Source organism: Zingiber officinale, chromosome 2A (genome assembly GCF_018446385.1).
Source record: "Zingiber officinale cultivar Zhangliang chromosome 2A, Zo_v1.1, whole genome shotgun sequence".
Classification (NCBI taxonomy): domain Eukaryota; kingdom Viridiplantae; phylum Streptophyta; class Magnoliopsida; order Zingiberales; family Zingiberaceae; genus Zingiber; species Zingiber officinale.
Window position 1 is genome coordinate 123,407,533 of NC_055988.1, and position 12,224 is coordinate 123,419,756.

A 12,224-nucleotide genomic window follows, 5' to 3' on the forward strand; every position below is an offset into this window, starting at 1 on the left:
GTCGCCCATATCCTTGTAATGCAGGAAGCAAAATTAATGCAAAGGATGGCCAATGGATTCGCCGATCGGCAGCGTCAAAATTAACCTTGAAGACCGTCGAGCTCCGACGTTAAATATCGAGAGACGAGCCGGCGTCTATAAACTTCCGAGCGGAAGACCGTCGAGCTCCGACGTTAAATATCGAGAGACGAGCCGGCGTCTATAAACTTCCGAGCGGAAGACCGTCGAGCTCCGACGTTAAATATCGAGAGACGAGCCGGCGTCTATAAACGTCCGAGCGGAAGACCGTCGAGCTCCGACGTTAAAAATCGAGAGACGAGCCGACGTCTATAAACGTCCGAGCGGAAGACCGTCGAGCTCCGACGTTAAATATCGAGAGACGAGCCGGCGTCTATAAACTTCCGAGCGGAAGACCGTCGAGCTCCGACATTAAAGATCGAGAGACGAGCCGGCGTCTATAAACTTCCGAGCGGAAGACCGTCGAGCTCCGACGTTAAATATTGAGAGACGAGCCGACGTCTATAAACTTCCGAGCGGAAGACCGTCAAGCTCCGACGTTAAATATCGAGAGACGAGCCGACGTCTATAAACTTCCGAGCGGAAGACCGTTGAGCTCTGACGTTAAAGATCGAGAGACGAGCCGGCGTCTATAAACGTCCGAGCGGAAGACCGTCGAGCTCCAACGTTAAATATCGAGAGACGAGCCGGCGTCTATAAACGTCCTAGCGGAAGGCCGTCGAGTTCGACACCGATATTGTTCGACCGACTCTACGTTCCGCTCGGCTCAAGGCCCAAAGGTTGTCGGCTTATAGCGAGCAATCCTTGCTAGCAAAGCGGAATGATTACGCGTCCGGAATATTTGCTCGAGCGGAAGGGCAAGGCCAAGTACTTCGCAAGAATGCCTTTCGAATGCCAGGGGTGTGATAATAGGCGAGCAGGCAACACACATATTAATTAGCAAAAGGACAGTGCAAAAAGATAGAGTGCGCGAAAGGAAAGCATTCCATTAAAAATAAAATCTCAGGTCGGGCGGCCTAAGTACAAAAGGGATCATATTTAGCCGAGTGGCCAAATTACAAAAATTACTCGATATAATCGTAGAGGGTCTTGGGGATGTTATCTAGGAGCGCCACCTGATCGTCGGCCGGAATATTGGTGGACTCCGGAAGAAGGCCCTTCGACTTCAGATAGGTCATAGTGGCAGTCATGGCCAAGTCGAAGGCTGAGTACATCCGCTCGCAAATTTTCTCTGAGAATTCGGGCGATCGGATGTGGCTCTGTCGTAGAGCGGCGACTCGGCTCGGCTCGGCATCCTGATATTCTTTGAAAGCCGCCTGGGAGCTTGTGAGGGCCTCGTTCAGATTCTTAAGCTTTTCCGCGTCGGCCGAGCGCCTGATGTGCGTAGATTATATACTCTTTTATGCATGTTTTTACGCACATTTACATATTTTGAGCATGCTTGATCTATGCATTTTTATACTTCCAGCTTTCCTTTTAGCATATTTACTCTTTTGGTTCGGAGATATGCTTTTTGTGCATTTTCTGTACACAGGAGTCGATTTGGTGAAGAATCTACATCTTTGGGCATGCATTGGAGGAAACAAAGGGAGAAAGCACCGGGCCGTGTACCTCACACGGCCATGCACTGGTATGGAGCTCGGGCCGTGTGGAGTTTGGCACCAACAGAAGAGGAAGATGACATGGCCGTGTGAACCTTGCACGACCGTGTCAAGATTTGAAGCCAAACAGAAGCTTTACATGGCCGTGTGGATCTACACTACCGTGAAAGGAGAGCAGTGGCAGAGTAAGCCACCACACGGCCGTGTAGCATTTCCAGAGACTAAGCAGGTGCACCACACGCCATGTAGCATTTCCAGAGAGCAGAGGGTTCTGCCGTGGAGTCACACTACTGCAACTGGCAGAGAGGAATCGACATGGCAAGGTGAATCTCACACTGCGTGTCACGGGCCGTGTGGCCCGATTCTCCTCTATTTAAACTCTTCTTCATGAATTGAAAGGGATCCCCCTTGGGAGAAGGCAAGATTTGGTGGTTTCCTCCCATTCTTGGGAGGATTGGCGATTCTAAGGGAGATCTCGACGATTTCGACTCCGGAGCGAGGATTGGATCCAAGACGAGGCTAGATAAGTTTTCTCTTTCCCCCTCTTCTTGATTTCCTGGATTGGGGATTTAAGAAATGCTTGTATTCTCTATTTCTTCGGGTTTTCTTCCTCGATTCATGGAGTAGATCTTGTATTCTAGGATTAAGGGAGTATTTGTATGATGGATTGATGTAATCTCTTATGGATTTACCATTTTCTTGTTTCAATGACATTGACTTGCTTGTATCAATTGGATCTTGAATGATTAATGGTGATTTGTGCTTAATTCTCATTCTTGATTGATTGCTTGGATTTCTTGTGGACTTTGTAAAGATAAACTCTCACTCGATCATCCGAGGGATCCACGTGACAGGTGCAAGCCCGTGTAAGGACGTTTGAGAGATAATCTTGAAGAGGAAATGAGAATATTCAAGAGAGTAGGATGGATCTTGTGATTAGTTTCTTGTATCTTGATAGATTAATGAGTTGTGGGCTTCTATGTTAATATCCGAGGAAGGCATAGTAATAGGTGCCCTTCTGTGTAAGGACAATGTAGGTTCATGTCTAATTAATCCTACTTAGATACATTTCTCAGTCCTTAGCCGGTTGTCTATTGCAAGAGAGAACCGGCAACTTTCTACATGTTTGGCAATTGAGGGATAAGAATTGGTGAACCATTTACATTCAAGAAATCTTACAAAGAAACCGAAACTCCTAGAATCTCCCTTTATCATAACCCAAAACACTAGACTCTTGTTTGTTGATCTTTAAGATTAGATTTGTTTACCTTTACTTTGCTTTTGAAACGATTGGATAGTTGTTTAGCTAATTCGCATTGAGACATTTCTAGTGCTTATTCCAGTCCCTGTGGATACGATAATCTTTTATATTACTTGCGACATTTCCGTACACTTGCGGAGCGTAACAAGTTTTTGGCGCCGTTGCCGGGGACTGCGCTATAACATTAGGAATTATCAATTGAGTTAGACTAAACATAACATTTGTTTTCCTTTCATATTGCATAGTTGTAACTGATCAGTAGATTTCTGTTTTTACTTTCTTGTATAACTTTCACTTCTTGTTAATTCTTTTTGTACAAATTCAATTCTGCATTTTTGATCCTTCTATTTTTCTTTTTGTGTCGAATTGCCATCTGCTATCTTGTTCTTGTGTATGCGAAGATCTAACTTTGCAGGGGAATTCTTTCCTTTTGACCCTGAGATTGATAGAACTTTCCATAAAAGAAGAATTCTGTAAAAGCGAATCGAAGAACAAGAATATCTAAACATGGTGTGCAAGTCACTAGGAGATTATGGAGCTCCGAAGTCTGCAAAACAAATGGGAGCAATTGTTTACCCTAACATACAAGCAAGAAATTTTATACTCAAACCATCTTTTATTTCCATGGTTCAGAAAACTCAGTTTGGAGGATTGGAGATTGAAAATCCTTATTCCCATTTGATGGAGTTTTATAGATATTGTTGTACTTTGAAATACGAAGAGGTTCCATCTGATGTTATACAGCTGCTTGTTTTTCCTTTTAGTCTGAAGGATGCTGCAAAAAGATGGTATAATTCTCTAAAATCTCAAAGTATTAAAACATGGGATGAGTTAGAGCAAAGATTCCTGGACAGATATTTCCCTCCAAAGAAGACTACTTATTTGAGAAGTCAAATTTTGAATTTCAAGCAATTAGATGGAGAAGAATTATATCAAGCTTGGGAAAGATATTCTTCCCTTTTGCAATTATGTCCACATCATGGAATTGAGAAATGGTTAATAATGCATTTGCTTTATGTTGGGCTTTCTTTCTCAAATAAAAATCAACTGGATATAGCATCTGGAGGATCATTTATGAAAAAGAGTTTAGAAGAGACCTACGAGATAGTTTGCAGAATTACACAAAATTCCAATGATTGGTCAGAGCAAGATAACTCATTCATAACAGTTGATATTATTGGAGAAAAGGAGAATGGTGAAAAAGGGCTTATTTTGAATCAAAATGATTTTCAAACATTATTCCCTTGATGTTGTGCATCATTATCAAAAACGTTTGGCGAAAAAGGATTTTCAACAGAAAAGGGGGTATGTCTTGGTGATCATAAGGAGGAAGATCTGTCTTTAGACAATGAAGAGTTGTTAGAAGAAAGCTTGGCTGAGGAGGAGACTATGTTGATAGAACAAGAGCCAGTTTTTCCAGAAATAGTACCACCTCAACTTGAACTTAAACCATTACCCCCAAATCTTAAGTATGAATTTCTTGGGCCGAATTCTACTTATCCAGTTATAATTAATGCTCAGTTAAATGAGTTTGAAACAAAGAGACTGTTGGATGAGTTAAGGTTGCATAGAAAGGCCATTGGATATACAATAGATGATATAAAAGGGATTAGTCCATCTCTCTGTATGCATAGAATTTTACTTGAAGAGGGGTACAAGAACTCAATTGAGCATCAAAGGAGACTAAATCCAAATTTAAAAGAGGTAGTAAAGAAGGAAGTGATTAAACTACTTGATGCAGGGATTATTTACCCAATTTCGGATAGTGAATGGGTGAGTCCAGTCCACGTGGTTCCAAAAAAAGGAGGAATGACTGTTATCAAGAATGAAGAAGATAAGCTAATTTCAACACGAACAGTGACGGGGTGGCGAATGTGCATTGATTATCGGAAGTTGAATAAAGAAACAAGGAAGGATCATTTCCCTTTACCATTTATTGATGAAATGCTTGAAAGATTGGCTAAACATTCTTATTTTGTTACTTGGACGGATATTCTGGATTTTTTCAAATTCCGATTCATCCTCAAGACCAGGAGAAGACTACTTTTACTTGTCCTTATGGTACTTTTGCCTATCGTCGGATGCCATTTGGGCTTTGTAATGCTCCAGCCACTTTTCAGAGGTGCATGATGGCAGTTTTTTCAGATTTAATAGAGAAAATTATGGAGGTTTTCATGGATGACTTCTCAGTTTATGGGAATGACTTTGATTCTTGTTTGTCAAATCTTTCTACTGTTCTAAAAAGGTGTGAAGATACAAACCTAGTGTTGAACTGGGAAAAATGTCATTTTATGGTTAAGGAAGGAATAGTTTTGGGGCATAAAATTTCAGAGCGTGGTATTGAGGTAGATCCAGCAAAAGTGGAAGTAATAGACAAATTACTCCCACCCATCAATATAAAAGGAGTTAGGAGTTTTTTAGGACATGCTGGCTTCTATAGACGCTTTATTAAGGACTTTTCAAAGATTTCCAAGCCATTAACTAATCTGTTGATTAAAGATGTTGAGTTTTGTTTTGATAGCGAATGTACTGAAGCCTTCAATAAAATTAAGAGTGCTCTTACAACAGCTCCAGTCATTCAAGCACCTGATTGGGATCTTCCTTTTGAAATAATGTGTGATGCTAGTGATTTTGCTGTAGGAGCAGTTTTGGGACAACGAAGAAATAAGATTTTGCATGCGATCCATTATGCAAGTAAAACACTTGATGCAGCCCAAGTAAACTATTCTACTACAGAAAAAGAGTTATTGGCAGTGGTATTTGCTATTGATAAATTTAGATCTTATCTAGTGGGATCAAGAGTAATAGTATATACTGATCATGCAGCTATCCGGTATCTACTTGGAAAGAAGGACGCTAAACCTAGGTTAATCAGGTGGATTTTACTTTTGCAAGAGTTCAACCTTGAGATTAGGGATAAGAAAGGAGCTGAAAATGTAGTAGCGGATCATTTGTCTAGAATATCTCAAAAGTCAGAAAATGAGGTGGATGTTGATTTACCTATTGATGACATATTCCCGGATGAACACTTACTAGCCTTATCAAGTGTGAAAACTCCTTGGTACGCAGATTTTGTGAATTTCCTTGCTAGTGGAGTGTTACCTCCGGATTTTTCTCATCAACAAAGGAAAAAGTTTTTTTCAGAAGTTAAGAATTATGTTTGGGATGAACCTCTCCTGTACAAGAAATGCAATGATGTGATTTATCGAAGATGTATACCTGAAGAAGAGGTTAGAGATATCTTGTTTCATTGTCATTCTTCGTCTTATGGAGGACATTTGGGTAGTTCAAAAACGATTACGAAAATTCTTCAAGCAGGATTTTATTGGCCAACCTTATTCAAGGATGCTAAGTTGTTTGTTCAATCTTGTGACCAATGTCAGAGAACTGGGAATATAACTAGAAGAAATGAAACGATGTTAAATTACATTCTTGAGGTTGAGTTATTTGATGTTTGGGGAATTGATTTCATGGGACCTTTCCCTCTTTCATATGGGAATAGGTATATTCTTGTGGCAGTAGATTATGTGTCCAAATGGGTAGAAGCTGTGGCATCTCCTACGTGCGATGCGAGAACAGTTATCAAATTATTTAGGAGTATTATCTTTCCAAGATTTGGGGTGCCAAAGGCAGTCATTAGTGATGGAGGATCACATTTTATAGAGAAACAGTTTGAAAACTTACTTAGAAGATATGGAGTGAAGCATAAAGTAGCAACACCTTATCATCCTCAAACTAATGGGCAAGCTGAGATATCTAACCGGGAAATTAAGTCCATATTGGAAAAGACTGTATCTACTTCAAGGAAGGATTGGGCGTTGAAACTAGATGATGCTTTATGGGCATATCGAACTGCTTATAAAACTCCTATTGGGATGACCCCATTTCGATTAGTTTATGGTAAGCCTTGCCATCTTCCAGTTGAACTAGAACATAAGGCTTATTGGGCAATTGTAAATTTGAATATGGATTTTAAAGAAGCAGGGGAGAAAAGGAAGCTTCAGTTGAACGAACTTGATGAATTAAGGATGGATGCATATGAGCATGCTAAATCTTACAAAGAAAGGACAAAGAAATGGCACGATCAACACATTCTTCGTAAAGACTTTAATGTGGGAGATTTGGTTTTGTTGTTCAATTCAAAATTAAAACTTTTTCCTGGGAAGCTTAAGTCAAGGTGGACGGGTCCATATGAGGTAAAGAAGGTTTATCCTTTTGGAGCTGTAGATATTTGGAACAAAGATTTTGGGATAATTAAGGTAAATGGTCAACGACTGAAAAAATATATTCACGGCACGAAAATAGAAGAGGTACAAAGGTTGTACTTTTCTGAACCTCGCCCTCCAGATTGAATTCTTTTAGCTAGTATAAATTCATTTTGTTGGTTTTTACTTGTTTTTGATTTTTGTTTTTAGGATTAGATGCAAAACAAAGCCCGGCCATGTTCTATACACGGCCTGGCAAAGGTTGCAGCGAAGGGAAGTGCTGGGGGCCGTGCCACCCGAACACGGCCGTGTAAGGAATCCCGAGGAGAAAGATGAATAGGCCGTGTCCCGGACACGACCGTGCGAAGAAACCCCCTGAAAGAAGAGGTTTGGGCCATGTCTCAGACACGGCCCGTGTCTGGAATCTAGAGAAGAAATGGAAGGGGGCCGTGTCACAGACACGGCCGTGCGATAAGAAATGATCATGGCCGTGTGATATCACACGGCCTGATCCACATCTTCTTAAGGAATTAGGGCACGAGGTGGGGGCGGCACACGGCCGTGTACCGCCGCTTGCTCCTTTTCCCTATCTCCCCATTTCTAAAGGATTGAATTACTTCTTCCAATTTTTCCTTCTCATTCTTCTTTAGGAGATTTGATTTTCTTCCATGGAAAACGTGATTGAGGAGACTTCGGCCACAAGAAAAGGGAAGGAGAAGGTGGTTGCAAGAAAGGAGCGGAATGTTTGCTTCAAAGGTATTTCTAATGACTTTGGTATTGTTTTCTCTAGTGATGAGCAACGGTATAGATATTCATCCTTATGTAAACGACCTCTTTTAGGCACTAGGTTTCTTGATGTTGAAACTTTAGAAACTTTGGGGTTTAAGGATGATTTAGTTTGGCTATTTGAAAGGATAGGATAGAGTGGTTTAGTGAACATGAGATATCCTACTTATCCTAGAATTGTTTTTGAATTTTTAAGCTCAATAGAAGTTGATAATGTTCAAGGAGGGGGGAAGTGTAAATTTCGGTTGTTTAATGAAAATTATGAATGGACGTTGAGAGATTTTAATACTTGTTATGAGTTGCCAAAGAATGATGTGTGTGTGATTTTGCCCCAATTTGAGAATTCACATTTTTGGCAACAAATTTCTGAACAACCGTTATTTGATCCTCATAATTCCAGAGTTTGCCAAATTATCAATCCTATTTTTAAATATGCTTATTTGGTCATGAAAAACACTATATTTGGAAGGGAGGACAAAGAGGGATCGGTAAGACTTGTAGATTTGTATTGTTTGTGGGCAATGGTAGAAAATGTTCCAATTAATTCTGGTTATTTCTTTCTTAGACATTTGGCAAAATTAGGGAAATCAAATTCTACCACACCTATTATTTTGGGGGGATTACTTACTCAATTGGCCTTAGTATTAGGATGTGATTTGAGTGAATTAGAGGTGGTGGAGAGTTTTTGTACGTTGGATTTCAATTCATGTTTAGCAATGAAAATGATTAAGCATGAAGAGCATGGATTTAGTTTAGTCATTAAAAATGGTTTCCCTTTAAAATTGCCCAATCATGATTTTACTACAATTCATAATAAAGAGAATTGGTGTTTAAAGTTAGCTAGGCAACAATCTAGAGCTTTGTCAACTTTTACTCAAAAAAATGTTTCTAAGGGTAACCAAGAGATTCATAGTTTTATGTTTCAAGAACTTAATTCTGCTTTAAAGAATATTCATAGTGATTTAGATTCAACTAATGAATTTCTTGAAGATAAGAAGCTTATGGAGGAGGAACTGTTTAAAAAGATACAAGATTGTTTCAAGAGTGAAAGAGAATTGTGTGATAAGATTTCTAAAATGATAAATGCTTATAGGGCTAAAATGGAATTTCATGAAGATCTTAGAGGTTGTATGAGATTTGTGCAGGATGATATTGATAAATTGTTTGAATATCATAATTTTTTTAGAAACGAAGTTAAATGGTTTGTTAAAGATTTTGCATCTTCCTTCCCTGATTTTCCTGATCTTCCACCTCCTCCACCATACTGATTTCATCGGGACGATGAAAAGTTTAAGTCTGGGGGGGGTGTCATGTATTGTTTAGTTTGGTTTTCAGTTTTTAGTTTTTGTTAGTTTTTCATGTTGGTTCTTATTTTCATTGCTTGTTGCTTTATTTTGCTTGTTTTTGAAATAATCATGGCAAAAAATTTTTTTAGAACATCAAATCTTCACTTATATGCTTTCTTGGATTCAAGTGAAATGTTAGCACGATTATTGTCTTGATTCATGATGTTCGAATGGTGCTAGTAGTAAACTTTGTGTAGTTCTTTTTTCTATCTTGGGAAGCATTAATAAGCTAAGAATCTTATGGTGATGAGTTTTAGTTTTGGTTCAACCTTAAGGATTTTATTTTCACTACACTTGTGCTTGACGCTTGAATAGTTGATGTCATTGAAATAGTCATGATTCATCTTGTTTGCTTAGTACTTGGTTTCCATGGTGATTTCTCAACTTTCATTTTGGTTACTGGATGAGACTCAAATCATTAAAGCTCATTTGGAAAAATCAAAATATCCCAACATGTGTGCTAAAAGTACATTTGTGAATAAGTTTTGCACAATGCAAACACTTATTAAAAAAAAAGAGAAAAAAATAAATAAAAGAATAATAAGGGATATAAAAAACAGTTGTCATGAGTGGAATCTAGCAAGTCACCCCTTTGAGACCGAGTTAGGTTACTGGGGAAATGACTGTTTAGCTTCTCTTGAGATTGAGCACACCTTTGAGACATTGGGTTAGTTGAGAAATATGAATCAAGTGAATGGTGAGTAAGTGCCTATCACTGGTTACTTGTCGTCCACTGGGAATACTAGGAATTCAAATTTGATGACGACTTGACTAGGATATGGATTGAAACTTGAAGGGTGTTGAGTTACTTTTACACTGCGCACAAGATTCTTATGCTTGAACCATACTTTACTTGTTTCCATGATCATGCTTGTTAATGAAACTTTTTGATAGAGTTAGGAAAGTGCACTGGGTTTTATGAATGTGTTGTAGAACATATGAATTTAGACTGCAGCATTTTGCTTGAGGACAATCAAAGGTTTAAGTCTGGGGGTGTGATGTGCGTAGATTATATACTCTTTTATGCATGTTTTTACGCACATTTACATATTTTGAGCATGCTTGATCTATGCATTTTTATACTTCCAGCTTTCCTTTTAGCATATTTACTCTTTTGGTTCGGAGATATGCTTTTTGTGCATTTTATGTACACAGGAGTCGATTTGGTGAAGAATCTACATCTTTGGGCATGCATTGGAGGAAACAAAGGGAGAAAGCACCGGGCCGTGTACCTCACACGGCCATGCACTGGGGCCGTGTGGAGTTTGGCACCAACAGAAGAGGAAGATGACATGGCAGTGTGAACTCGCACGACCGTGTCAAGATTTGAAGCCAACCAGCAGAAGCCTTACATGGCAGTGTGGATCTACACACTGCAGAAATTTCCAGAGACCAGCAGGTCATGGTGTGCACCACACTACTGTAGCATTTCCAGAGACTAAGGGTGGCTGTGCACCACACTACTGTAGCATTTCCAGAGAGTGAGGGTTCCGCCATGTGGAGTCACACTAGTGCAGGCTTTGGCAGAGAGGAATGGACATGGCGCAGTGAATCTCACACCGTGTCACGGGCCGTGGCGCCCGATTCCTCCTCTATTTAAACTCTTCTTCATGAATTGAAAGGGATCTCCCTTTGGGAGAAGGCAAGATTTGGTGGTTTCCTCCCATTCTTGGGAGGATTTCTGGGCGATTCTAAGGGAGATCTCGACGATTTCGACTCCGGAGCGAGGATTGGATCCGAAGACGAGACTTCTTCGTAGATAAGTTTTCTCTTTCCCCCTCTTCTTGATTTCTTGGATTGGGGATTTAAGAAATGCTTGTATTCTCTATTTCTTCGGGTTTTCTTCCTCGATTCATGGAGTAGATCTTGTATTCTAGGATTAAGGGAGTATTTGTATGATGGATTGATGTAATCTCTTATGGATTTGCCATTTTCTTGTTTCAATGACATTGACTTGCTTGTATCAATTGGATCTTGAATGATTAATGGTGATTTGTGCTTAATTCTCATTCTTGATTGATTGTTTGGATTTCTTGTGGACTTTGTAAAGATAAACTCTCACTCGATCATCCGAGGGATCCACGTGACAGGTGCAAGCCCATGTAAGGACGTTTGAGAGATAATCTTGAAGAGGAAATGGGAATATTCAAGAGAGTAGGATGGATCTTGTGATTAGTTTCTTGTATCTTGATAGATTAATGAGTTGTGGGCTTCTATGTTGATATCCGAGGAAGGCATAGTAATAGGTGCTCTTCTGTGTAAGGACAATGTAGGTTCATGTCTAATTAATCCTACTTAGATACATTTCTCAGTCCTTAGCTGGTTGTCTATTGCAAGAGAGAACCGGCAACTTTCTACATGTTTGGCAAATGAGGGATAAGAATTGGTGAACCATTTACATTCAAGAAATCTTACAAAGAAACCGAAACTCCTAGAATCTCCCTTTATCATAACCCAAAACACTAGACTCTTGTTTGTTGATCTTTAAGATTAGATTTGTTTACCTTTACTTTGCTTTTGAAACGATTGGATAGTTGTTTAGCTAATTCGCATTGAGACATTTCTAGTGCTTATTCCAGTTCCTGTGGATACGATAATCTTTTATATTACTTACGACATTTCCGTACACTTGCGGAGCGTAACAGCGCCCCGCCTTCTCCCTGTCGAGCTGCTCTGTCAACTCCTTTATCTTCAGCTCCAAGCCCCGAGCCTCAACGTTCTTCTTCTCCAGATCGGAGATAGCTGTATTCTTCCGAGTGGTGGCCAGGGTTATTTTTGTGTCAAGCGACTTGACTTGTCGCTCGGACTCGGCCAAGGCGTGGGCCTAGTCGGCTGTCTTCTTCTGCTCGGTCGCCAGCAGAGTTTGAGCTTTCTTCAGCTCCTTTTGCAGCTCGGAATAGGAAGGGCCCTGAAGGCCGGACGGACCAACGGCGGCCTTCAGTTGCCGTAGCTCTTCATCCACCAAGGCCAAGCGGTTGGAAACCGCAATTTCCTCCACCCATCTCTG